Below are 26,162 nucleotides of genomic sequence, written 5' to 3' on the forward strand. Positions count from 1 at the left end.
GGGATGTAGAGATTTGATAATAAAGGAGAGGATAACAATACAAAATTGTCACAAATGTTTAAATTAAAGCAGGAAACAGAAAAGAAAATTAGTGCTTACAAGTAACAGTTCAAAAATGATTTTTTTTAAATGCCACTTAATTTGCTAAAGTATGCTGAATTTCTGGGAATAGATGTAATCAAAGATGTGCAAGATCTCCACACAGAAAACTATAAAACATTACTGAGAGAAAATAAAGACGATCTAAGTAAATGGAGAGATAAACCATGTTCTTGGATTGAAAGATTGAAAATTGTAAAAATATTAGTTCTCTGCAAATTGAACTATAGATTCAGTGCAATTCCAATAGGTGTTTTTGTGGAACTTGACGAGATGATTCAAGGCCAGGAAATAGCCGGGACACTCTCAAAAGAGAACAAGGTTAGAGGGATTGCTCTACTGATAACAAAACTTACGACAGAGTCTCAGTAATTAAAGCAAGATGGTATTATGGCACAAGGATGGACAAAGAGATGGACAGAACAAGGAGCCCAGAAACAGACCTGTGTATATATGGACTCTTATTTATGAAAAAGGGGTCAGGGCAGTAGAGAAAATCCATGTTTTCAATTCTGGGTAGATTACTATCAGATGACTTAATGATCTAAGTATGAAAGGCAAAAAAATAAAACCATTAGATGACAGAGAATTTCTTGATCTTGAGGTCGGCAAAGATTTCTTAAACAGAACACGGAAAGCACTGAGCACAAAGAAGAAGTTAGATAAATTGAACTACCTTAAAATTAAGAAGTCCTGGTAACAAAATACACCATTAAAGGTATGAAAAGGTGAGACACAAGGAGGATGAAGATATTTTCAACTCAGGGACTGACAAAGGGCTTGTAACTATGATAGAGTATGAAGAGTTCCCACAAACAAGTAGGGAAAAAACAACCCATTAGAAAAATGGGAAAGAGATTTCAAAAAATGAAAATCACAAACCAAGATATCCAAGTGATGAATAAATGTTTAAAAAGGTACTTAACTGCATAAATACTCAGGAAATACAAATTAAAGCCACAAAAGTTTACTCATGTAGATAACCCTCCAGAAAGATTAAAATTAAAAAGACCACCAACGCTAAGTGCTGGTGAGGATATAGAACAGTGAGATCTCTCATATACAGCTGATGGGAATGGACACTGATAAAATTCTTCAGAAAACCAGTTTGGTCTTGGGGTACCTGGGATGGCTCAGTCTGTTAAGCATCCAACTCTCCAACTGTTGATCTCAGCTCAGGCCTTGATCTCCAGGTTGTGAGTTCAAGCTCCTCATTGGGCTCTACACTGGATGTGGAGCCTACTTAAAAAAAAGAAAGAAAAAGGAAACCAGTTCGGTCTTATCATATAAAGTTGATGCCATGGATACCCTAAAACTTAGCAATTCCACTTCTAAGTGTATACAGAGCTGAAATGCATTTCACACGTGCACCAAGAGACACATATGTGCAAGTATGTTTATAGCAGCATGTTTCATAATAGTAAAAAAGCTAAAAGGCCAAAGGTAGAATTAGTACTGTTCACCTAGAGCAGAATGGGGACAGACAGTGGTATATTCATCCAATGTCGTTGAATAGGAACTGTGGTTACGCCCAGTAATGTCACAAACAATGATGGGTACTGTGAGCAGTACAGATCGTATAATTCCATTTCTACATGTTTTTTTACAAAAATAGCCCAAATCATAGTGTTTGGGTATGTCTGCTTAGGTGATAAAAAGTATAAAGAGAAGAAAGATTGCTAGAGAAGTCAGTAAACTGGTCCACTGCCTACTTAAATCGGACCACCTGCCCTAAACCTTTTGAAAATTAATTACTGGGATTGGGCTCAGAAATGTGCATTTTAAAATTAATACCCCCCATTGACTCATCTGCCGTTGTAGGCTGGGAGAAGAAAGCAGCACAGTGGGCTAGCAGCCCTTGTCTCAGGGATGATTAGGGCTAGTTTGTTGGCTGAATGCATGTCCAGGATCATTTGGGGACTCCACAGGCTGACATCAATTCTACTCTCCCCCTACGTCACACACACAGTTCCAGATCCTTGGAGCTTGGAGATCCTCCATCCCCCTAATTAGAGGCCAAAAACAATGTGCTGCACACTAGAAACTGAGGACCGTCCATTCCATACAAAATAACTGCTTCCCACCAAGACTCTGCTTGCCTTAAAAGAGTATCATATCTGGATTCGGGGAAACTGAGATAGAGATGTGTTTTGAAGGATAGACACAGCATCTATAAGTTCCTGAATTACTCCTCTGCTATTCAGTTCTACACTTTCCTGGGAAATCAACACACTTGCTGTGATATTTCCTGTTCCATTCGTAGCACTTTGCTTATTCTGAAAACAACTCCCTGGAGAAAGACCCACAAATCCTGTTAAAACAATTATGAACTTAATGTTTGAGCTTATCATGTATAAAAGCTGAACATTTTACCCTTTTATGACAAAACAGAACAAACAAATCACTAAGGACAATGAGAAAGTCCAACTCGGGTTGATTTAATGGGAGTTCGGGGTTATGGTTGGGAGCGTGGAAAGAGGAGAGGAGAAGAAGCAAAAGTTTACAAAGTCAAATGAGAAGATGAGTGAAAATCCCTCTAAGTCCATAGATTTTGGCTTATAGACCCATGAACTCATAACTTGTTTCTTCCATTTGCTTCAGGATATCGTCACCAAGTTCTGCCTGCAGTCCCACGGTCTGCAGGCCTGGCTCCCGAGGCACGACAGACACGAAGGGTAAGTGCAACAGTGAGTTGTGAGCACAGCCTTTTTGCCAGGGTTGCTGTCTTTGTAACTTTCAGACTGTAGTCCATTCATTTCCATTTGCCTACTAAAGGCAAGGTGTCTTTAGCAAGAAGACGAGTGTGTTGCCTTCTGGATTTGTCACTCTTGAATATGAGTTATTCCAGGGCCAAAACGTCCTCCTCCATATTAGTCCCAGAATGTTACTTCTGCCAGAGTTTGGGGCTTTAGGTTCCATCATCCCCTGGGGCGCCAGAGTCCTTTGCTTCCATCGGGATGAAGGGTAGGGAAGGCACACCTGCTTTCTTACCACTTCAGCCTGGAAATGACACGTGGCTCTCATGCTCACATTCCAGTGGCACAAGTAGCCACAGGCTCCACCTAGATTCCAGAGAGCTCACAAGTGGGTTCCTGGGCTGGGCAGCCACCTCTGGTAACAACTGCGTACTAGGGAAGGGAGCAACTGGTCATCCACCACACATGCTCATTTCGAAGAAGAAACACAATGGATTTTTCCCATATAACTTCCACCTCTCAGGGTTCCATCTTCCAGAGTTTAATAAGACTCATGACTGAAATCTCAAATTAGGACTTTTTAGCACTTTATATTCTGGTCATTTGTTTTGCTGTTGTATTTAATGGTTTAACATGCATGCATGTGTTGTGGGGGAGGAGGGTGGACGGTAAAAAGAAGTATCCTGCAGCCTTATGGGGTTTTCCTAAATAATGGAGATAAAAGTTTTTAATGGCTGCCTGGGACAATCACTCTTCTACTGGCTTTCCTAATAAAATCTGGCTTTACCGGAATAGTACATCTGAGGTGGGTTTTCTGTGTTCTTCTACAATTTGTTGAGGCAAGAGGACAGGGCAGCTAACCATTCGTGCTATTGTTAAAATCAGGAAAGACTTTCTTTCTCCGCTTTGCAGTAATGAACATAAAATTAAAACACACTGCATAGCTGGGAGACACGTCTGAGCTAGGGCGCGGGGAATTAAACAGCCTGATCACGTCCTTCACAGTAAGTTAAGGTGACAGTGCATCTGATCTGAGTGGCACAGAGTCCTGTCCTATTGCATTTATACTGCTATCTGTGCCCTTCAGAATGCTGATTAACCATGCTAATCGCCGGTGGCCCGTGAGTGCCGGGAGCTGAGCAGTCCCGGAGCTGGATGGGTGGAAGTTCTAGAAGGGTGATAACATGAGCAGCAAAAGCAATCCTTTTCTACATGATAGGTATTACTGTATTTTCCTACCTCCTCTGCTATTGTTATGGTATAGTACTGGTAGGAGGAAAGGTAGAGACGACATCAGTGCATATTCATGGTGATGACTTCTTTTTTTTTTTAAGATTTTATTCATTTATTTGAGAGAGAGAGAGAGAGAGGTAGCAAGAGAGAGCAGAGCAGGCAGGAGGGGCAGAGAGAGAAACAGGCTCCCCGCTTAGCAGGGAGCCCAACACGGGGCTCCATCCCAGGCCCCTGGGATCATGATCTGAGCTGAAGGCAGCCGCTTCACTGACTGAGCCACCCAGGTGCCCCCATGATGAGTTCTTCTTACGGGACTTGGCCCCTGTTGCCTTTTCCACTCTCCTCCGACGGTCATTTTAACTTCCCTGATGACTACTCTCTCCCTTAAGAGGTGACCATCAAGGTAGAATTACTTAATTTGGCCAAGTAGTAACTTCTTGTTATAACTTCTTGTGCTTCTTTTCAATTTCCATGCTTAATTTTTGGATTATCAAGTGTAACTGTGCTAGAAGCCCCTAACGGTGGGAGTTAAAGCATGAAGTCAAGTGAACACAGGTCTGTTGATTGTCTCTTTGCAGATATAGATCCCTTCGTAGATATGCAAATCAGATGGGCTGTTCTTAAGTGTGATTTATGATCATCGTAGGAAATGCGTTCTCAAATTCGTTTTCACAGCTGCCTTCCAAAGTGCTCCTTCAGTCTTATTTGTTCCACCTGCACTAATGTGGTCTTCCTTTTCCATTGCTATTCGTTTTCTTTCCGAGGGTCTGATTCGGTTGTGGCTTTCCCTCCTATGTATGGTCCATCACATGCTCGTCCCTCATGTTCAAAGAACAACAAAGCGAGAGCTACTTACAGATAAAATCTTTTCTTTTTATTGAAGTAAAATTGGTATATAATTGGTATATAAGTTTCAGGTGTACAACATTATAATTCGGTATTTGTATATACTGCAAAGTGATCACCGGCATATGTCTAGTTATCTCCTATCACCATAGTTGAGCGCCTTTATTCGTTTGCCCATCTCCACTTCCCTTCCCCTCTCGTAACCACCAATCTATTCTCTGTATCTATGAGTTTGTTTTTGTTTTGCTTCGTCTGTTTTGTCCTTTACATTCCACACAGAAGTGAAATCCTATGGTATTTGTTTTTCTCCCTCTGACTTATTTCACTTAGCATCCCTATTGTCACAAATGGCAAGATTTCACTGTCTTTTATGGCTGAGTAGTATCCACTATGTAAATACCGCATCTTCTTTATCCATTCAGTGGATAATCAATCCATGGCTATTTAGGTGGTTTCCATATCTTGGCTATTATAAATAATGCTGCAAAGGACATAGGTGTGCATTTATCTTTTCAAATTTGTGTTTTCATTATTCTTCAGATAAATACCCAGAAGTGGAAGAGCTGGATCATATGGTAGTTCTATTTTTAATTTTTTGAAGAATACCCATACAGGTTTCCATAGTGGCTGCACCAATTTACATTCCCACTAACAGTGCACAAGTGTTCCCTTTTCTCTACATCCTTGCCAACACTTGTTATTCTTGTCTTTTTGATGATGACCATTCTAACAGGTGTGAGGTGCTCTCTCACTGTGGTTTTGATGCGTTTCCCTGATGGCTGATGTTGAGCATCTTTTCATGTACATGTTCGTTATCTGTATGTCTTCTTTGGAAAATGTCTATTCAGATCCTCTGCCCATTTTTAAAAAATATTTTATTTATTTACTTGTCAGAGAGAGAGAGAGAGAGACAGAGAGGATAAGCAGGGGGAGCGGCAGAGGGAGAGGGAGAAGCAGGCTCCCTGCTGAGCAAAGAGCCCAGTGCGGAACTTGATCCCAGGACTCTGGGATCATGACCTGAGCAGAAGGCAGATGCTTAACCGACTGAGCCACCCAGGTGTCCCTGTCCATTTTTTAATTGGGTTGTTTGGGTTTGTTGTTGTTGTTGTTAAGTTGCGTGAGTTATTTAGATATTTTGATATTAATCCCTTATCGGATATATCATTTGCAAATATCTTCTCCCACTCAGTGGGCTGCCTTTTGTTCGGCTTCCTTCACTGTGCAGAAGCTTTTTACGTTTGATGTGGTCCCATTTGTTTATTTTTGCTTTTGCTTCTCTTGCCTTTGGAATCAGATCCAAAAAGCATCACTAGGACCAATATCAAGAAACTTGTCACCTATGTTTTCACCTAAGAGATTTATGGCTTCGGGTTTTACACTCAAGTCTTTAACCCATTTGTGTATGGTGTAAGAGAGTGGTGTAGTTGTATTCTGTTGTGCGTGGTTGTCCAGTTGTCCCAACAACATTTATTGAAGAGACTCTCCTTTTCCCTCTTGGCTTCTTTGTTATAAACTGATCATCTATCTATGTGGGTTTATTTCTGGGCTCAACAAATAAAGATCAAGCATTATAAAACTGCAGTACAACAAACAGAAATTGTTAAACCATTCAACTTTCTCTCCATTTACACTCTAAGGCAGACACTAGCAATTTTTTTTTTTTAATTAAAGCTTCTCTCCAGCAGAAGCAATTTATTCTGTGGTGGAATACAGAATACAAGGCAGTCCTCACATCCCTCTAGGATGTGCTCAAGTTACCCTTGCAAAAGGGACACTGGCCTCTTTGATTCTTGCAGGAGACGTAATATATACTAGGGAAGAGGTTTTATATAATACGACCACATCAAAGCCCAGATGTCACAACATGCGTGAGATCTCCTTGGGATATTCCCTGACCACAGATAACAAATTCCAAGTCCCCGAGGCAGCTCTCTGGAATGGGAACTGTTTGTATGGTATATAGCCTCTTATGAGGATGACAGTGTTTAGGAGAACATTAATATTTTAAGAGGGCACCATGAAGATAGTTTGTTGTGTTGGTCCAAGAGTATTTGTGTCCATGTGTAACATCCTTCTTTTTTACCTATTATTTTACTCCCACATTCATTCTGAGAAGCCTTCTCCAAACCTTGGAAGACTTCTGAAGGCAGTAAGAACTCACCAGACTATCCTATAAGTCATGTCTTCATACATGGAGAGCTTAAAACATAAACAGGATGATATCACTTCTCTGTTTCCTTTTACACTTGCAATAAGACTCCAGTCCCTTACCCAAACCTGTAAGGTCTTGCATGAATGTGACCCAGCCTATCTTTCCTGTCTCATTGCATGGCTCCTCCCTTTTGCTCACCTGCTGTTCCAGTTACATTGGCTTCTTTTAGTAACTTGAAAATGCTAAGCCACTCCCTACCTCAGGGCCTTTGCACATACGTTCCCTTTGATGGTATGCAATTATCCTAGCTCTGCTGAGCTGCATTCTTCAGGGAAGAATTTAAATGTCACCTCTTCAGAGGGGTCTTCCCAGCCTACCATATTTAAAGTAAGTTCTTCACACTCTTTCCCTCTTAATTTCTATCTTGGCGCCTTGCTTGCTTTCTATGTACTACTGTATTAGTTTACTTATTTTTTCTTTCCTTTTCTAGAACATAAGCTTCATGAGCGCAGAGACTTCTCTGTTTGTTTGCCTCTGTATCTCCAGCACCTGGGACAGGGCTTGACATAAACCAGATGCCCTATGTTGTCTGTTGAACAGTGGTTTTTATGAACCTCCCATTATAGATGTTTTCCCCCCACAACATACTTTCTTATACAGGCAGTTTCTTATTTGTAATTTGTCTTCCAAAAGGGAGTTTATAAAGTGCTTTTAAAAATCAGAATGTAGTTTTCACAGAAGCAACCTTTCAAAAACTTGCGTTTCCAGTGGCAGTCTTTAGAATTCCGTGTTGTAGCACATAAGATTGCAATACTTTAAACACCAAGTAGATAAATGGCATCTGGCACTGTTGCACGTACACACGATTTTAGGTATATACACCCCCCCCCCCCGATCTGCCGTGGGCTGTAGGAGATACAGCTAGGCAAACCCCAAATCTGACAATACACATACAGTAGTATAAACGAGAGATGGCAAGCATGATTGGGGATGAGAGGAAGAGAGAAAAGAAAAGAAGAAGTGGCCATCCTTGTTTGCCTTCCATTGGTGCCAGAGGAAAGCTGTCCCTGTGGGATAGTTGAGGACTCAGGGAGGGCCAGACCAGCACACCGCTCGCTCCTTACCTAATCACCTAGTGCCCTCGTTCTCCCTCCTCCTCCTCTCACTGAGGAGCAGCTCGACAGCCACCAGCTGCCCAGGGTGTGCAACTGAGGGAACAGGATGACTTAGAAAAAACCTCACTCACCTCAGGGTTCCCACATTCACTCCTGGTGTGAGCTGTCACAGCAGAAGGACCTTGTGATACTGGGATTTAATTTGTTTTCTGGCTCATTTGTATGCCTTGCTGGGGAAAGTGCATTTCTTTTAAACTATAGAAAGAAAAAAAAAATCTCACATTGGCCACCAATAAATCTGGATCGCCTGAGAAGCAGTTTGCCTGGGATTGATGTCCTCACCACACTAAAAATGACAGATAGGCTGAATGATTGCCAACACACTGCAAAGAATCCCAGGAATGGGCCCCCAGACTCAGGAAATACCAATGTCCCTTTCAGGAGTTGGGAATTTTGTTTTGCTCTCTCTGACCATTTTAAATTAGGAACCGGTCTAATAAATGGTTAAACGAGTTTGCCAGAAAATATTCAAGTGCAAGGCAACAGTTTCCAAATTCCCTGCAGAGACTGGACACAAAGGAACATTGGCAGCCAAGCCTGTTATTAAGAAGGTCACAAGATGCCATCTGTTCCCGTGTGCACTTTACTGTTCAAGCATAGCATCGACTAGGAGGTGGCTGCGAGAGATTCCGCCTGTGAACGTAAAAGTCAGCACTACAGTGGGCACTACAGTGATTTTAGTGGGCTTGTGGGAACAAACCATGTTGTCTGCCTACGGGATGCACAGGGTTATATGGGGAGAAGATGGGAAAAGGCGAAGCACGGTTGTTAGGTCTGTTTTTGGTTATGGCTCAAATATAATTTGGGATGATACTAGCTGGTTTTCCAAATCTTGTTCTGCCAGGTTTTAGCCATCTATAAAATATGATCATAGCACTCTTTCTTTACCTATAATTATGAAAGTAAGGTCGATAAAGAATGCTTTATTCTTTCATTTACGACTTCATTTTTTTTTTTAAGATCTTATTTATTTATTCGACAGAGATAGAGACAGCCAGCGAGAGAGGGAACACAGGGGGAGTGGGAGAGGAAGAAGCAGGCTCACAGCGGAGGAGCCTGACGTGGGGCTCGATCCCATAACGCCGGGATCACGCCCTGAGCTGAAGGCAGACGCCCAACCGCTGTGCCACCCAGGCGCCCCCACGACTTCATGTTTTTAATCTATAAAGAAGTTGATAGAAGAGCACAGTGTTCACTTACTCTTGCCGTACTCATCAGTTGTTAACATTTTGCCACATTTGTTAACATGTAGCTTTATCTCTGTCTCTTTATACTGATACTTGTATACACTTCTTCGCTGAACTTTTGAGAGTACATTACAGATATCATGACAGGATATCCTTAAGTACTTCAGCACTTAGCTAAGAGTACGAATGTTCTCTTACATAACCACCATACTATTATCACACCCAAGAAACTTAATATTGATAAAATTTTTACCTAATAAGCAGACTATGACATGCCTTATTCTTAAAAATCTGTCAGGAAAAGACCTGCTCTGTCATCTGTCCTAATGGTTAGCAGCTCTCTCTTCAAGACACTTCACATTTTTGAAACACTTTGAAAAATCGAATGAAAGCTCTGGGCCCTATCTTCAGAAAAACATCCATAAAGACAGTTCTGCAAGCCAACAATGCATGTATCTTGGATCCCTCCAGGGTGTCCACGGACTCTAGGTTAAGTGTTGTTAATCTTTGATCTAAAGTCTCCTCTTTTGTGCACATACAATTTAAGACCATAGTTCTCAGAAAAGGTTAAGAACAGTTTGTCTTCACTTTCTAACTTTGTTTTGTGGTCAGGAGTCTTCATTCCTTCATTCAAGGAATTCAGAGGTGGGTAGGTAGGAGATCATCATACCTCCACTCCATGAAAAGGAAACTCAATCAGAAATACGGCTGAGAGTTATATTATGACAGACGCACAGGAGGCGGACTAAATGATCAGAAGCCCTGAAAGAATACTTTTAAACTTGAGTGTCTCTGATCCCGAAAGCGCTGATGCTCACAACCCTCCACTTGCTTCCTTACAACGTGCTGTTAGAAAGCAGATACCGGTAGCATTCCATCAGTATTGGCACGATATTTAAGGACTAATATGTAAAGGCAGAATTTGTTGGATGTTATTAACACTGTTAGTTTCATCCGCAAGATTGCTCGATTTGGTAACAGTTCTAGGACTGGGAAGGGGAAGGAGGGAGGTGGGTACACACTAGCAAATCAGGGTAATGTGAAATGTCCTTAATTAAAAGGCTGGGGAAAACTCACTGTCAGGTTGCACTGTGGGCTCTACTTCATCAACTGTGAATTCACAAAGAAAAAAATCACCAGCTAACCTTACGCCAACATATGTGGGCTTGCTGGTGTTCCTCTCCATAAACAGACTAAAGAAAATAAGAGACATTTCTAGCTCAGAAAAATGACCAAGTTTGGGTAAAAGATGGACATATATGTGTAAATCCCTCATACACAGTCTAGCACAAATTCTAATGCTTGTTTTTTCTCATAATCTACCAAAAATACTTTTTGTAAAACTTTAATATTATGGAATCATATCATTTACTAATTACTGATTATCTCATATAATTCTTGAAAGGAAGGGTGACATAAAACTAGTTAAAGCTTCTGGCAGGCCTGTGGGATTTATAAAAGTCTTATAGAGCTTTGAAAGGCTAAGGATTCACAGCCAATGGAGTAATCAGAACTAATTGTGCAGGATAAACTTCTTATCGACCTGCTTTTACTTTAGCTGTGAAAAAGTGGGCTTTTCTTGAATCTAACTAAATAATTGTTGGACTCTGTATTTGACTTTAACTTAAGATACCTTGTTTTTAAAAGTTTATCAGCATAAAATTGCACAAATACCAATGAGCATTTGACAAAAACTGTTCCTCTCCCTTGACTCATTCCTAATGAAGAGACCCCATCATATTATGCCAAGCAAGGCCCCCTCCTACTTTTAGATCAATATTTATTTATTTATTTATTTATTTATTTATTTATTTATTTATTTTTAAAGATTTGTTTATTCATTTTTTAGAGAGAGAGAGAACACAAGCAGGAGGGGCAGAGGGAGAGGGAAAGAGAATCTTAAGCAGACTCTGTGGTGCGCATGGAGCCCAACGTGGGGCACAACCCTGGCATCATGACCTGAGCCAAAACCAAGAGTTGGATGCTTAACCAACTGTGCCACCCAGGTGCCCTGATCTTTATTTTCAATCAAACTAAAATTTTTTCTCTCTAATTTTTTAAATCAAAATATACCAGAGAACTCAACATGATCAGTCATTAGGGAAATGCAAATTAAAACCAGTGAGATAAACCACTTCACATCCATGAGAATGGCTATATCCACAAAGACCGACAATAAGAAATGTTAAAGACGACGTAGAGAAGCTAGAACCTTAATTCATTGCTAATGGGATTGTAAAATAGTACAGCCACTTTGGAAAACTCTTTGACAATTTCTTTTTTTTTTTTTTAAGATTTTATTTATTTATTCGACAGAGATAGAGACAGCCAGCGAGAGAGGGAACACAAGCAGGGGGAGTGGGAGAGGAAGAAGCAGGCTCATAGCGGAGGAGCCTGATGTGGGGCTCAATCCCAGATCGCCGGGATCACGCCCTGAGCCAAAGGCAGACGCTTAACCGCTGTGCCACCCAGGCGCCCCTGACAATTTCTTTTAAGTTAAACATAAACTTTACCATAGGATTCAACAATTCCACATATAGGTATATACCCAAGAGAAATGAAAACATATGTCCACACAAAGACCTGCCCATGAATGTTCACTGCAGCGTTTTCTATAACAGCCAAAATGGGAAATAACCCTTATGTCTATCAGCCGGTGGATGGACAGCAGAATTCAGTATATCCATACAAAGGAGTACTGCTCATCGATAAGGAGGAACAAAATACCAAAGAGCTGCAATGTGCATGACCTCAAAAACATTATGCTAAGAGAAGGCAGACATAAAAAACCACCTAGCATATGATTCCATTTATGCGTAATGTCCAATAAAGGCAAATCTATAGAGAAACCAGGTTAGTGGTTTTCTGGGGCTGAGGGCAGAAAAGGAGATTAGCCATAAATGGGCATGAGAAATCTTATTGGGATAATGAAAATGTTCTAATACTAGATTATGGTATTATGATGATGGTTGTATAACTCAATAGATTTACTCGAAATCATTAACTATATACTTAAAGTGGGTCAATTTTATGATATGTAAGTTATATCTCAATAAAATTTTTTCAATAAAATTGTTTTAAAATATACCAGAGCCTCTTCAGACCTTGAGAAGAATTTATAGCCTTAGAATTTCAGCATAGCCTTGGTTCCCTCTGATTCTAAAAGTACAAGCTGTGTATTATAGAATGTTCCAGGCATAAAAATGTTTATCCATGTCTGGTTTCTGGTTTTGCTTATAAGGAGCTTAGACGTTGCCCTTCCATTCTAACAACAGGTAAAAAGCTGAACAGAATTAAAAATCAGCAACTCTTCTTGGGTTCATAAGAGAGGTGAGGACCCGGGGAAAACTGCTGCACCCAAGAATGGAAAGATGGAGAAGTTGAATATAGGTAGTCACAGCTTACCAGAGCAGACACTCACAAGCAGAAACCACCACAGGCGCCAGTAACAGGGTCTGAATATCTGACTATAATTGACGAATTGCTGGAGACTCGGTGCAGACAAGTCTGGGAGTTAAAAACTCCAGGGGAACCCAGGCATAGGAAAGCCCCTACAGTATTGTGAGATTTACCTCCAGGAACTTGGCCAGGTTACCACAGTAAATATCGGAGAAAAATTTCCTAGTGCTTCCAGCAGGAGGAGGGGGAAAGTACTATTTTCAAGTACTCCAGAGTACTATGTTCTTCTTACCAAGGTCTGCCCTCAGGAGAAGCTGTTTTACCAAAGCCTAATCTCCCAGGGTATTATCATAGCCTAACTGAACTGGGGGAAAAGAAATTCCAAACTCCAGCCTACTCTAGCCTTCCATGAAGGAAAAGAGAAATACTCCATCTCACTCTAACCACCCTATTCCACCTAACAGGGGAGGAAAACAAGCAAACAACAACAGCAACAACAACAACAAAACAACTTAGAAACATTTATGAAGTTCACTGTCCAGAGGCATAGGCTCACTGAAAGACTGAGACCTAATCATAGGACTGTAGAATGCTCCCTTCCCCCCACACCCTACCACCTCATTATTAAGGGCCTATTTACAGCAACTTTTTCCCCCTTGGTACATCATGTCCTGCTATTGAGAAAAAGTTACAAGGCATACTAAAAGGCAAAAACACAATTTGAAGAGAGAGCAAGCATCAGAACCAGACATGGCAGGATTTGGTATTATCAGGCCAGGAATTTAAGACAACTATGATTAATATTCTAAGGGCTCTAATGGATAAAGTAGCAGCGTATAAGAACAGATGGGCAATCTAAGCAGAGAGATGGAAATCCTAAGAAAGATACAAAAAGAAATGCTAGAGATCCAAAACACTGAAAAAAAAAACGAAGAATGCCTTTAATTGGTTTATAAATACACTGGTCACAGCTGAGGAAAGAATCTCTGAGCTTAAGGTTATCTCAGGTGAAACACCTAAAATTGAAAAGCAAAGAGAACAAAGACTGACAGAACAGAATATCCGAAGACCGGAACAACTACAAAAGGTGTAACATATGTGTAACGGGAATACTGGAAGGAGAAGAAGGAAAGGAATAGAAGAAATATATGAACAGTAATGACTGAGAACTTCCATAAATCAATGTCAGACACCAAACCGCAGATCCAGGAATCTCTGAGAAGACAGAGCAGGATAAATGTAAAACAAATAAAGTACACCTAAGCATATCATTTTCAAAAAACAGAAAATAAAAGATAAAGAAAAAACTCCTGAAAGAAGCCAGAGGGAAAAAACACCTTACCTATAGAGAAATAAGAATTACAACCAACTTTTCCTTAGAAACTATGGAAGCAGGAGAGAGTTAAGATGGCGGAGGAGTAGGAGACACTGTTTTCAGCCGGTCCTCCGAGTCGAGCTGGATAGGTACCAGACCAGCCTAAACAACCACGGAACCAGCCTGAGACGCAGGAAGACGCATCTGGATCTCTACAAATGAACATCTCCAGCGCTGAGTATTGAGGTACGAAGCGGGGAGCCATGAAACCGTGCACAGATATCGGAAGATAAACGGAAGGGGGAGGGAGCCGCCGCGTTCGGGCACCGGGAAGCGGTAGCCACTTGCATGGGAGAGCGGGCGGGGCTCGCGGACGGCACCCGCAAAACAGCAGACTGAGACCGTGAGCCAGGTGCGCGCCACCAGGCATCTCGCGGAACCCCGGAATCCCGGTGCGCTCACTGGATCCAGACTGAGACCAGGAGCTCCCGGAGCGCGCGCGGGGCGGCTGGCAGCATTAGAAACACAAAGGACAGAGACGCGCCGGCCCTGGAAGTGAGGGCTGGGACGCCGGGTGTGGGGCGCACATCCCGGGACGCTGCAGGGTTGAGCAGCACCAACAGTAACAGAGTTAAAGTGGCCAGAACATCAGTGGAGAACAGGCCGCAATCCCTCTGTTCTGTGACAGAGGCTGAAATTTGGCCGCTGCTGCTCTGACTCTCAGAAGAGGCACAGCAAACCGCCAGGGAAAGCCGCCAGAGAACAAAAGCCTGGAAATACCGGCTCAGGGAGTGCCCATCCCCATCCCCCCTCGCAGGGGACGCCGAGACTCTACCCAAACAGGGTTGCCTGAGTATCGGCGCGGCAGGCCCCTCCCCCAGAACACAGAAGGCAGGCTGAAAAATCAAGAAGCCCACAACCCGGGCGCCTGGGTGGCGCAGTCATTGAGCGCCTGTCTTCGGCTTAGGGCGTGATCCCGGCGTTCCGGAAAGGAGTCCCTCATGGGGCTCCTCCGCTGGGAGCCTGCTTCTTCCTCTCCCACTTCCCTGCTTCTGTTCCCGTTCTTGCTGACTGTCTCTCTCTCTCAAATAAATAAATAAATAAATAAATAAATAAATAAAATCTTTAAAGAAGAAGCCCACATCCCCAAGATCCCTATAAAACAAGGGCTCATGGCCTGGGTCCCAGTCGATAATTTGGGCTCTGGACAACCCCACAACCTCTCCTCATCAGAATGACGAGAAGGAGAAGTCCCCCCCAGCAAAGAAAAGACAATGAGTCTGTGGCCTCTGCCACAGAAATAATGGATATGGATGTAACCAAATTATCAGAAATGGAATTCAGAGCAACAATGGTCAAGATGATGAGTAGACTTGAAAAAAGTATTAACGAAAACGTTACTGAGAATATAGAATCCCTAAGGGCGGAAATGAGAGCAAATCTGACCGAAATTAAAAATTCTATGAGCCAAATGCAGTCAAAACTAGAGGCTCTGACGGCCAGGGTCACCGAGGCAGAGGAACGTATTAGCGAATTGGAGGATGGGTTAGTAGCAGAAAAAACGAAAATAGAAGCTGGACTTAAAAAAATCCACACCCACGAATGTAGGTTATGGGAGATTACTGACTCAATGAAACGATCCAATGTCAGAATCATCGGCATCCCCGAGGGGGTGGAAAAAAACAGACGTCTAGAAGAGATATTTGAACAAATTGTAGCTGAAAACTTCCCTAATCTAGCAAGGGAAACAAACATTCGTGTCCAAGAGGCAGAGAGGACCCCACCCAAGCTCAACCACGACAGACCTACGCCACGTCACATCATAGTACAATTCGCAAATATTAGACCCAAGGATACAGTATTGAAAGCGGCCAGGGCAGAGAAATTTCTCACGTACCAAAGCAAAGGTATCAGAATTACGTCAGACCTGTCTACACAGACCTGGAATGAGAGAAAGGGTTGGGGAAGGGGCAATTTTAAAGCTCTTTCAGAGAAAAACATGCTGCCAAGGATCCTTTATCCAGCAAGGCTGTCATTCAGAATTGATGGAGAAATAAAGACGTTCCAGAATCGCCAGTCATTAACCAATTTCGTAACCACGAAAACAGCCCTACAGGAGATATTAAGGGGGGTTCTATAAAGGTAAAAAGGCCCCAAGAGTGATAGCAGAAAGTCACAACCGATACAAACAAAGACTTTACTGGCAACATGGCATCATTAAAATCATATCTCTCAATAATCACTATCAATGTAAATGGCTTGAATGCTCCCATAAATGCCACAGGGTTGCAGATTGGATAAAAAGAAATGACCCATCCATTTGCTGCCTACAAGAGACTCATTTTGAACCCAAAGATACACTCAGACTGTCAGTAAAGGGATGGAGTACCATCTTTCATGCAAATGGACCTCAAAAGAACGCTGGGGTGGCAATTCTCATATCAGATAGATTGGATTTTAAACTAAGGACTATAGTTAGAGACACAGAAGGGCACTATATTATTCTTAAAGGATGTATCCAACAAGTAGATATGACAATTATAAATATATATGCCCCCAACAGGGGAGCAGCAAGATTCACAAGCCAACTCTTAACCAGAATAAAGAACATATAGATAAAAATACATTAATAGTAGGGGACCTCAACACCCCACTATCAGAAATAGACAGAACACCATGGCAAAAACTAAGCAAAGAATCAAAGGCTTTGAATGCCATACTCGACGAGTTGGACCTCATAGATATATATAGAACACTACACCCCAAAACCAAAGAATACTCATTCTATTCTAATGCCCATGGAACATTCTCAAGAATAGACCATGTTCTGGGACACAAAACAGGTCTCAACCGATACCAAAAGATTGAAATTATCCCCTGCATATTCTCAGACCACAACGCTCTGAAATTGGAACTCAACTACAAGGAAAAATTTGGAAGAAACTCAAACACTTGGAGACTAAGAACCATCCTGCTTAGGAATGACTCGATAAACCAGGAAATCAAAAATCAATTTAAACAATTTATGGAGACCAATGAGAATGAAAACACAATGGTCCAAAACCTATGGGATATTGCAAAGGCAGTCCTAAGGGGGAAATACATAGCCATCCAAGCCTCACTCAAAAGAATAGAAAAATCTAAAATGCAGTTTTTATATTCTCACCTCAAGAAGCTGGAACAGCAACAGAGGGACAGGCCTAATCCACTCACGAGGAAGCAGCTGGCCAAGATTAGAGAAGAAATCAATGAATTAGAAACCAGAAGTACAGTAGAGCAGATCAACAGGACTAGAAGCTGGTTCTTTGAGAGAATCAATAAAATTGACAGACCACTGGCAAGACTTATCCAAAAGAAAAGAGAAAGGACCCAAATTATTAAAATTATGAATGAAAAAGGAGAGGTCACTATCAACACCAATGAAATTGGAAGGATTATTAGAAACTATTATCAACAGCTATATGCCAAAAAACTAAGCAATCTGGAAGAGATGGAGGCCTTCCTGGAAACCTATAAACTACCAAGACTGAAACAGGAAGAAATTGATTTCTTAAACAGGCCAATTAATTATGAAAAGATTGAGTCAGTGATAAACAACCTTCCAAATAACAAAACTCCAGGCCCGGATGGTTTTCCTGGGGAATTCTACCAAACATTCAAAGAAGAAATAATACCTATTCTCCTAAAGCTATTTCAAAAAATAGAAACAGAAGGAAAGCTACCAAACTCATTCGATGAGGCCAATATTACCTTGATCCCCAAACCAGGCAAAGACCCCCTCAAAAAGGAGAATTACAGACCGATGAGAATTACAGACCGTCCTAATGAATATGGACGCCAAAATCCTCAACAAGATCCTTGCTAATAGAATCCAACAGTACATTAAAAGGATTATCCATCATGACCAAGTGGGATTCATACCTGGGATGCAAGCATGGTTCAACATTCACAAATCGATCAGCGTGATACATCATATCAACAAGACAAGACTCAGGAACCATATGATCCTCTCAATTGATGCAGAAAAAGCATGTGATAAAATACAGCATCCTTTCCTGATTAAAACCCTTCAGAGTGTAGGAATAGAGGGTACATTTCTCAATCTCATAAAAGCCATCTATGAAAAGCCTACAGCAAATATTATTCTCAATGGGGAAAAGCTGGAAGCCTTTCCCTTAAGATCAGGAACACGACAAGGATGCCCACTCTCGCCACTATTATTCAACATAGTACTAGAAGTCCTTGCAACAGCAGTCAGACAACAAAAAGGGATCAAAGGTATCCAAATCAGCAGAGAAGAAGTCAAACTGTCTCCCTTCGCAGATGACATGATACTCTATATGGAAAACCCAAAAGAATCCACTCCCAAACTATTAGAAGTTATAGAGCAATTCAGTAAGGTGGCGGGATACAAAATCAATGCTCAGAAATGTTGCATTTCTATACACGAATAACGAGACTGAAGAAAGAGAAATTAGGGAATCCATCCCATTTACAATAGCACCAAAAACCATACGTTACCTTGGAATTAACCAGAGACGTAAAGGACCTATGTTCTAGAAACTATAAATCACTCTTGAAAGACATTGAGGAAGACATAAAAAGATGGAAAAATATTCCATGCTCATGGATCGGAAGAATTAACATAGTTAAAATGTCCATGCTACCCAGAGCAATCTACACTTTCAATGCTAACCCGATCAAAATACCGAGGACATTTTTCAAAGAACTGGAACAAATAGTCCTTAAATTTGTATGGAAACATAAAAGGCCCCGAATCTCCAAGGAACTGTTGAAAAGGAAAAGCAAAGCTGGGGGCATCACAATGCCGGATTTTGAGCTGTACTACAAAGCTGTGATCACAAAGACAGCATGGTACTGGCACAAAAACAGACACATAGACCAATGGAACAGAATAGAGAACCCAGAAATGGACCCTCAGCTCTTTGGGCAACTAATCTTTGATAAAGCAGGAAAAAACATCCGGTGGGAAAAAGAAAGTCTCTTCAATAAATGGTGCTGGGAAAATTGGACAGCTACATGTAAAAGAATGAAACTTGACCACTATCTCACACCATACACAAAAATAAACTCCAAATGGATGAAAGACCTCGATGTGAGACAGGAATCCATCAAAATTCTAGAGGAGAACATAGGCAGCAACCTCTACGACATTGGCCAAAGCAACCTTTTTCATGACACATCCCCAAAGGCAAGAGAAACAAAAGATAAAATGAACTTATGGGACTTCATCAAGATTAAAAGCTTCTGCACAGCCAAGGAAACAGTCAAAAAAACTAAGAGGCAGCCCACGGAATGGGAGAATATATTTGCAAATGACACTACAGATAAAGGACTGGTATCCAAGATCTACAAAGAACTTCTCAAACTTCTCAAACGAGAAACAAATAAACAAATCAAAAAATGGGCAGAAGATATGAACAGACACTTTCCCAATGAAGACATACAAATGGCTAACAGACACATGAAAAAATGTTCAAAATCATTAGCCATCAGGGAAATTAAAATCAAAACCACACTGAGATACCACCTTACGCCAGTTAGAATGGCAAAAATAGACAAGGCAAGAAACAACAATTGTTGGAGAGGATGTGGAGAAAGGGGATCCCTCCTACATTGTTGGTGGGAATGCAAGTTGGTACAGCCACTCTGGAAAACAGTGTGGAGGTCCCTTAAAAAGTTAAAAATTGAGTTACCCTATGATCCAGCCATTGCACTACTGGGTGTTTACCCCAAAGATACAGACGTAGTGAAGAGAAGGGCCATATGCACCCCAATGTTCATAGCAGCATTGTTCACAATAGCTAAATCATGGAAGGAGCCGAGATGTCCTTCAACAGATGACTGGATTAAGAAGTTGTGGTCCATATATACAATGGAATCTTACTCAGCTATCAGAAAGAATGAATTCTCAACATTTGCTGCAACATGGACGGCACTGGAGGAGATAATGCTAAGTGAAATAAGTCAAGCAGAGAAAGACAATTATCATATGATTTCTCTCATCTATGGAACATAAGAACTAGGATGATCGGTAGGGGAAGAAAGGGATAAAGAAAGGGGGGGAAATCAGAAGGGGGAATGAAACATGAGAGACTATGGACTATGAGAAACAAACTGAGGGCCTCAGAGGGGAGGGGGGTGGGGGATTGGGATAGACTGGTGATGGGTAGTAAGGAGGGCACGTATTGCATGGTGCACTGGGTGTTATATGCAACTAATGAAGCATCGAACTTTACATCGGAATCCGGGGATGTACTGTATGGTGACTAACACAATATAATAAAAAATCATTAAAAAAAAAAAAGAAGTTGTGGTCCATATATACAATGGAATATTACTCAGCTATCAGAAAGAACAAATTCTCAACATTTGCTGCAACATGGATGGCACTGGAGGAGATAATGCTAAGTGAAATAAGTCAAGCAGAGAAAGACAACTATCATATGATTTCTCTCATCTATGGAACATAAGAACTAGGATGATCGGTAGGGGAAGAAAGGGATAAAGAAGGGGGGGGTAATCAGAAGGGGGAATGAAACATGAAAGACTATAGACTCTGAGAAACAAACTGAGGGCCTCAGAGGGGAGGGGGGTGGGGGAATGGAATAGACCGGTGATGGGTAGTAAGGAGGGCACGTATTGCATGGTGCACTGGGTGTTATATGCAACTAATGAATCATCAAACTTTACATCGGAAACCTGGGATGTACTGTATGGTGACTAACATAATATAATAAAAAATCATTAAATAAAAAAAAAACTATGGAAGCAAGAAGAGAAGAGCATGAAATACTTAAAGTATTGAGAGAAAAAAAACCCCACCAACCTAGAGTTCTGTACTCTGTGAAATTATCTTTCCAAAGTGAAGAAGAAATAAATACTTTCTCAGACAAACAAAAAGTGAGGTAATCTATTGCCAGTAGATCTGCCTTGCAAGAAATGTTAAAAGTTCTATACAGAGAAGGAAAAGAATAGGTCAGAAACTCAGATCTATAAAAAGAAAGGAAAAACACTGAAGAAGGTATAGGTATAGGTAAAGTAGAAATTTTAGTTTTCTCATTTTTAATCTAACAGATAATATTTCATTCAAAATGATAATAGTAAAATGTATTCAACATGTAAGCTTATGAATGTGTCTTATGTATGTACAGTTGACCTTTGAACAATGTGAGGGTTATGGGCATTGACCTCCTGCACAGTAGAAAATCCACATATAACTATGACCCCCCCAAAACTTAACTACTAATAGCCTACTGTTGACTGGAAGCCTTACTGATAACATAAACAGCTAATTAACACATATTTTGTATGTTATATGTATTATATACTATTCTTCCAATTAAATAAGCCAGAGAAAAGAAAATGTTATTAAGAAAATCATAAGGAAAATCATACATCTATAATACTGTACTATAAAAAATTCACGTATAGACATATAGATCAATGGAACAGAATAGAGAGCCCAGAAATAGACCCCACATAAATGTAGGTGATGTCTCTTTGACAGAGGAACAAAGGCAATAAAATGGAGAAAAGGGTCATTTCAACAAATTTTGTTGGAACAACTGGACATCCACATGCCAAAAAAAAAAAAAATCTAGACATAGACCTTACACCCTTCATAAAAATTAACTCAAGATGGATCATGGACCTAAATGTAAATGCAAAAGTGTAAAGCTCCTAGAATACAACATAGGAAAAACCTAGATGACCTTGGCTGTGGTAATGACTTTTTAGATACTACACCAAAGACATGATCCATGAAAGAAATAATAGATAAGCTTGACTTTATTAAAATTAAAAATTTCTGCTCTGCAAAAGACAATGTCAAGAGAATGAGAAGCCACAGATTGGGAGAAAATATCTGCAAAAGATACTTTTGATAAGGAACTGTTATTCTAAACATACAAAGAAGTCTTAAAACTCAACAACAAGAAACAAAAAAAACTGACTAACAAATAAACCAAAGACTTTAACAAACACCTCACCAAGGAAGATATAAATATGGCAAATAATTGGGGCACCTGAGTGGCTCAGTCGATTAAGCATCCAACTCATGATTTCAGCTGAGGTCTTAATCCCAGGGTCATGAGTTCAAGCCCCACACTGGACTCTGCACTGGGCTTGGAGCCTCCTTAAAATGGATAGATAGATAGATAGATAGATAGATAGATAGATATAGACATTTTTTAGTAGGCAAATGGATAAATGGACTGTGGTACATCCAGACAATGCAAGATTTATTCAGCACTAAAAAGAAATGAGCTCTCAAGCCATGGAAAGACATGGAGGAATGTGAAGTGCACATTACTAAATGAAAGAAGCCAATCTGAAAAGGCTACATACTATACGATTCCAACTACCTGACATTCTGGAAAAGGCAAAACCGTGGATACAGTAAAAAGATCAGAGGTTGCCAGGGGCTGGGAAGGAAGAGGGATGAATAGGCAGAGCACAGAGGATTTTTAGGGCAGTGAAAATACTCTGTAGGACACTATAATGATGGACACATGTCATTATACATGCGTCCAAGCGTATAGATTGTACACCACCAAGAGTAAATGGTAATGCAGACGGTGATCGTGATATGTCAGTGTAGCTTCGTCAGTTGTAACAAATGTCCCACTCGGTGGGGGAATGGTGATAATGGGAGGCTATGCCTGTGTGGGGGCAGGAGTATATAGGAACTTGATGTATCTTTCTCTCAATGTTGCTGTGAACCTAAAATTGCTCTAAAAAAATAAAATCTTTTTTTTTAAAAAGAGCAGCATTTGAAAGGCTAACTATTTTAAGTTGGGAAAGGGGACATAGATAATTATTTTTAGCTGAATTAAAACTCAAGAAAATTAACAAAGACTGAAACACAGCCTCTACTTTAGGCTTACTTCAGCAAAACCTAATCGAGAAAGCCAAAGGACGTGTAAAACTGAATTATTTTGATAACATTTTTAAATTATAGGCTTATATAATTTCAGTGTCCCCTTAGCTGTTATCAATATGGTCTTCTTTTTAAAATAAAATTGAAATGTGTACCATAAAAAAATTACCTCCACCCTCAAAAGCTCCAAATTATTTACTATGAATTAACTTTTAGCCAGTTTCATTTTACCTCTTACTTTTCTGTTCGTCAAATTCTAAAACGAAATAAGGCATGTGTGTACAATTTGTTTGTATGGTATAATTGGGAGTGTAAGAGATTTTATTCTAACACTGGGTTTAATCATGGTTTTCCCTCTTTATATGCATGCAGGACTATTTCCTCAAATAAGCAGTTCTTTTAAAAATTCACCTGATGTCAAGCACAGTGTGGTAAGTCCACTATTTCTCAGCTGTCATTTACATGGAGAGAGCTTAAATCATTGTACCCTGTGCTTTTCATAAAAAACAAACCAGAGGGGGTTGGATTTACTGTTTAAAATTCTTATTTATTCATCATTTATTTATGAGTTCTTATTTTGAGTGTAGCTTTCTTTTAGGTGATGGGGATACAAAGATAAACAACGAAGGTTATAAATTGTTAACTGATGATGTTGTATCTTCAGAGTCACCAACTTCTCCTCTTTCCCATGTGAGACAATAACTATATATATTATATTGACTGTTTAAAAACAAAAACAGCTTTTCTCAGATTTTAAACTTTCAAATAATACAGAGGAATAGAGACAAAGGTAAAAATTATCTGAAATCCTTTCCCTCCCCCCAGGGATAATCACCATGAACATTTTAGTGAACTTCTTTAGACATGTCTCGCTACACTTATGCACACACGTGCACACACACACACACACACACACACACACAGAATGCATTGATGGGATCTACCGTCCTCGGATCTGCTTTAATCACTGAATATTTTCATGGACATATTCTTTCAGTGTTAACAATAATAGTTATCATTTTAATGGATATGTAAGATTCCATTGACTGGATATATCACAATTTAAAAATATCCCATGTTGCCAGGCATTTAGGTTTTTCAAATTGGCAACTATCATAAACAATGCAGTGATGAATACATTTAAATATAAATTTTTGCAATTGTACAATTATCTCCTCAGGGTACTTTCTCATAAGTAGACGTCTTGGATCAGGAGTTATGCTTATTTTAAATTTTGATATACAGCCAAATTGCCTTCTAGAAAACTGGCCTCATGCACCAACGGTCCTCAACAGTGCCTGTTTTCCTATATTTTCTCTAACACTGGCTTTAAAAAATAATTTTAATATTTCCCAATTGGATAGATGAAGATATTTTAATTTCCTTTTAATTTTAATTTCTTTGATTATTAGTGAGTTTGAGCATCTTCTATTAGTTATTCACAGTTCTTTTGTGATTACCGTCAATTCTCATCATTTGAGGAAGTTATGTTCTCTAAAGTCCCTACTAACACTGAATTACTGGACCATTGCTCCTAGGAGAAATGTAGGGCTGGGTTCCTGTGAGCCTCTGGTCACAACGTTTTCATCAACTGTAAATTTGTGTTTATGTGTGTTTCTGTTCGAAGAGAACCTTATTTCATAAGAATGGTTGATTCATTAATGCTGCACTCACAGCCAGCAGCACTCTAACTCATGCCTAAATGAAGTTTATCGAACAAGCGTGTTTTTTCCATAAGGCACATCAAAGTCTTCTTGAGCTCAGAATCATCACGGAGAATGTCAGCAGTACACTGGGGGCCATTTTAAACAGTGAAATCACTAACAAAACACATAAAAATGCAGAAAATGTGGCACTAACTAGGCCTCCAGAAGGACATTTGTTTAAAGATGAGACCTGAAACAAGAAGGCAGAGTGTCCTTTTGTTTGACCTTGGCTGAGAATATGCATGTCAGGTGACTCAAACTGTTCTCTGTTCTCTGAATGTCCTTGAATGCCTCAAAAGTGCTGCATATATTGACTCTGGTGTTACAAATAAATTTTATTGAGTAGGAAAACTGCAAAATCTGGAATCCATGAATAATGAAGATTGACTATATTCATTTTCCTTGCCCATATTTCTATTAGGGTGTTTAACTTTACTGCATTGATTTGTATATGCTATTTCCATATTAGAATAGTCCTCTTTTGCCTATCCTATTTTAGCAATATTTTCCCCAATTTTGTCTTTCTATTTTACTGTTAGTGTCTGTTATTACAATGGCTTTTGACAGCAGTATCAAAAACTGCCTTTTGAATGAAGAAGCACAACACTGGAAAAGGAAATTTTATTAAATATCTATTGTTGCGAAGGTAGTTGGTATTTATTTTTATCTTTCTTTTTCATAGGCACACCAAATTCTGTTTGGTGATTTTTCTCCAGCACCTCCAAATTATGAAAAATCATGTAAGTCCTGTCCCAAACTATCACTTTATATCATATTCTGCCTTCATTTTAATTATGGTCTTTATCTGATATTTTCCTCCCTTCCAGAGTCTGAGGCCATTTAAGGTCTTTGGCATTTCTGCTTCTTTCCTCCTGTCATGCACCTTGTTGCTTTGTTGTACCTTCCTAAACACTAAGGATGGCAGGATGCAGAAATAAAAGGAGGGAGAAATCCCAGAGAGACATTTGCCAGCAGAGGCTCTGAAAAAAAAAGGATACGTGTGAGAAGACTGTGGTGGTAGCAGAAGTCGGGTGGGGCTGGGGGTTAGTATGGTTGTGAGTGTTTGGAAATACTGATTAAAAGTGATTTAGGAATATCAGTAAATTTCATGTATTCATCCCATGGTAGAGTCTACCAGAAGCACTTATACATTGCCTGTCTCTACTAGGTATGAGAATTAAAAAGCCAGTATCTAAGAACCTGATGAACTACAATCAACTAAAGAAAGACTTTCTGAAGCATGTAAGAATCTTTTTGCTTGTCACCCAACAGTGGATCCCTGGGGTAGTGTCAGTAAGTGTGTGCAGTGTGGCAGTGAGGACGGTGGTGTGTGTATGTTGGTGTGAAGGTGAGCCCAAATTACAGTCAAGTGACAAACAGAAAAGCGGACCGTTCTGCTGACCATTCTTTCTTAAAGCATCATGAACATTCCCGTATAGATCTCTCCAGCTG

The sequence above is a fragment of the Ursus arctos genome, unplaced genomic scaffold (genome assembly GCF_023065955.2).
Source record: "Ursus arctos isolate Adak ecotype North America unplaced genomic scaffold, UrsArc2.0 scaffold_11, whole genome shotgun sequence".
In the NCBI taxonomy this organism is placed as follows: domain Eukaryota; kingdom Metazoa; phylum Chordata; class Mammalia; order Carnivora; family Ursidae; genus Ursus; species Ursus arctos.